At 44.6% G+C, this 2821-nt stretch overlaps 1 protein-coding gene across 1 annotated transcript in view; it reads right to left on the minus strand.

Moving 5' to 3' along the window:
* LOC111958671 (replication protein A 70 kDa DNA-binding subunit) overlaps nt 1–2821 on the minus strand; it is a 56244-nt gene that overhangs the window by 27942 nt on the left and 25481 nt on the right. The window lies entirely within an intron of this gene.

The raw sequence follows: 2821 nt of genomic DNA on the forward strand, positions 1-2821 counted from the left end.
GTATGTGTGTGTGCGTGCGTGCCGTGTGTGTGTGCGTGCGTGCCGTATGTGGCGTGCCGTATGTGTGGGTCGTGCGTGCCGTATGTGTGGCGTGCGTAAACAATTTCCCCTCCACTGAAAAATGTGAGTAATTCTTTCCTGTGGCACCTATTCCCTCATCTCTGCACTAGCATCCCTGCTTTGTTATAATTGTACCGGTGTTCGTGCAGATAGGGGGTATCAACAAAAACACCTGGCTGATGATGCATTAAAAACAACGTCAACCTAGTTCTGAAATCCACCTGAAAATAGTTATTTATTTCTGATGAACAATAACTCCTTTCATGAAGCTGCTGGTGTTRCGCCAAGAGAAATAGGCTGGAATAGAATGAAAGGAATTAAACATTTATGGTCTTTTCAGATCCAGACAGGGCTGACTCCTGGTAGGTAAGCAGATTATCATTAATGTACAGTATATCTTATTTCTCAAGATGTTCTTTTTGACAGTTACAAAATGCTAAACAAGATACCCAGGAGACTATGTAACGCCGACTGTAAAGGCAGACAAACAGAAGATTGTTCTGTAGGAAACCGCTACAACAGGCATGGAACAGTAAGTCAGTGGGCTTGATGGAGGAGACAAAAGGAGGACAAATTGGAGCTGGCAGAAGATGTGCAACAGTGGTCTGATAGACAGGCAGGGAGATGCTCAGAGCGTGGATGAAGTGAGACTAACCGACTGGAAGAGAGAGACGACAACGACAAGAAGAAGAGAAGGGAAAATAACAGATTCATGTGCATAGCATGGCACCGTCACAACGAGCCATACAGCCAAGTAGAGGACAGGACAGGCAGGACAGCAGGGCGACATGCGAGCATGTGACAGAGGGAAGGAGAAAGAGCAGCTGAGCATGACAGAAACCCTTCTGTAAGCACTGTTTTGTTCCTTCCCTGCCTCCAGCTATGGCTCTCATGGTGCGTCTCTGACTMGCGGACAACATACAACAAAATAAGACTAGTCATCCATGAGGTCTGCTCAAGAAACCAGTCCCTGTAGTTGTGGAGTTGAACAACACAGTACATGAGGTCATTTTCAATAGGAACGTGGTTGTAAATGTGACTASGTATTCTATTCCAACATAACATRTCCAAATTGTCAATCTCAAAACAGTTTTTAATTTCACAAAAGGACATGCGCCAGGCGGGAACTAAGCTGGGACAAACTACTGACAACAACAAGAGGGAATAAGAGGAGAGAGATCAAGTAGCATAGCCACATAGTTAAGCTACTTGTTTAACTAAAAAATATTAAGTGTTATTTTGGAACACTGAGACTCAGTCGGAATGAATGAGAGAAATAAAGTAGTGGACAGCAGCACAACTACCGGAGAGCACAACTACCGGAGACCACAACTACCGGAGAGCACAACTACCGGAGAGCACAACTACCGGAGAGCAACGGCACAATTCCAACGTGTGAGCGGAGGAGGGCAATCAAAAGGTTATTGAAATCACTAACTGGCGTGCTTGCTTCATTAGTAGAGGGTCCGCACGCAAAAGGTTTATGCTATTTTATTGAGGTAAAAAATGTAAAGGACAAATATATTTGTGCTGTGAGCAGAGCAGCTCCACTAGTGGGTAACAGTGTGTCCACTTACCAAATGGCACCCTATTCCCTACATAGTGCACTACTTTTGACAAGGGCCCATAGGACTCTGGTCAAAAGTAGTGTACTATAAAGGGAATAGGGTGCCATTTGGGACASAAACAATTCTGTATGTKGTGTGTAAGGGAGATCAGATGACTCAGTAAGGAGGACTGCAGGAAAACAACACTGAACAGAAAGAGTGAGAGTGGCCAAGTGTCACTAAGTAAGAGACGGCAATAGGACTGAGGACAACAAGAGGAAAGGAACAAGAGGTTGTGTCAGGAAGAGGAAGAATGACAAGAAGATGAAGAGACAGACACAGTTGTCCAGTCAGCTAGGAGAGCGAGAGAGATYAAGAGAGGGAGGACAGGAGCCACTCCAGATGTGTCTGATGATGCCATCTAATGGACAACGGCTGCTACTGTATGGACCGGATGGATCAGTAGGGAAAAAATGTACGTTCAGGTTTGCTTATGAAACAAATTAGRACAAAATTAGATAAACAAATTAGATTTTATTTTATGTGGATTTGATCTAAATCGTSCCAAATAGCAACTGAGCAGGCAGGCATTTTCAGGGTATGTTACTAAACTCAGCAAAAAAAGAAACATCCCTTTTTCAGGACCCCGTTTCTCAAAGATAATTCGTAAAAATCCAAATAACTTCACAGATCTTCATTGTAAACGGTTTAAAAAACTGTTTCCCATGCTTGTTCAATGAACCATAAACAATTAATGAAAATGCTCCTGTGGAACGGTCGTTAAGACACTAACAGCTTCGAGACGGTAGGCAATTAAGGTCACAGTTATGAAAACTTAGGACACTAAAAAGAGGCCTTTCTACGGACTCTGAAAAACACCAAAAGAAAGAAGCCCAGGGTCCCTGCTCATCTGTGTGAATGTGCCATAGGCATGCTGCAAGGAGGCATGAGGACTTCAGATGTGGCCAGGGCAATAAATTGCAATGTCCMTACTGTGATACGCCTAAGACAGCGCTACAGGGAGACAGGACGAACAGCTGATCGTCCTCGCAGTGGCAGACCACGTGTAACAACACCTGCACAGGATCGGTACAGCCGAACATGACACCTGCGGGATAGATACAGGATGGCAACAACTGCCCGAGTTACACTAGGAACGCACAATACCTCCATCAGTGCTCAGACTGTCCGCAATAGGCTGAGAGAGGCTGGAC

This window comes from Salvelinus sp. IW2-2015, linkage group LG4p, assembly GCF_002910315.2.
Source record: "Salvelinus sp. IW2-2015 linkage group LG4p, ASM291031v2, whole genome shotgun sequence".
In the NCBI taxonomy this organism is placed as follows: Eukaryota; Metazoa; Chordata; class Actinopteri; order Salmoniformes; family Salmonidae; genus Salvelinus; species Salvelinus sp. IW2-2015.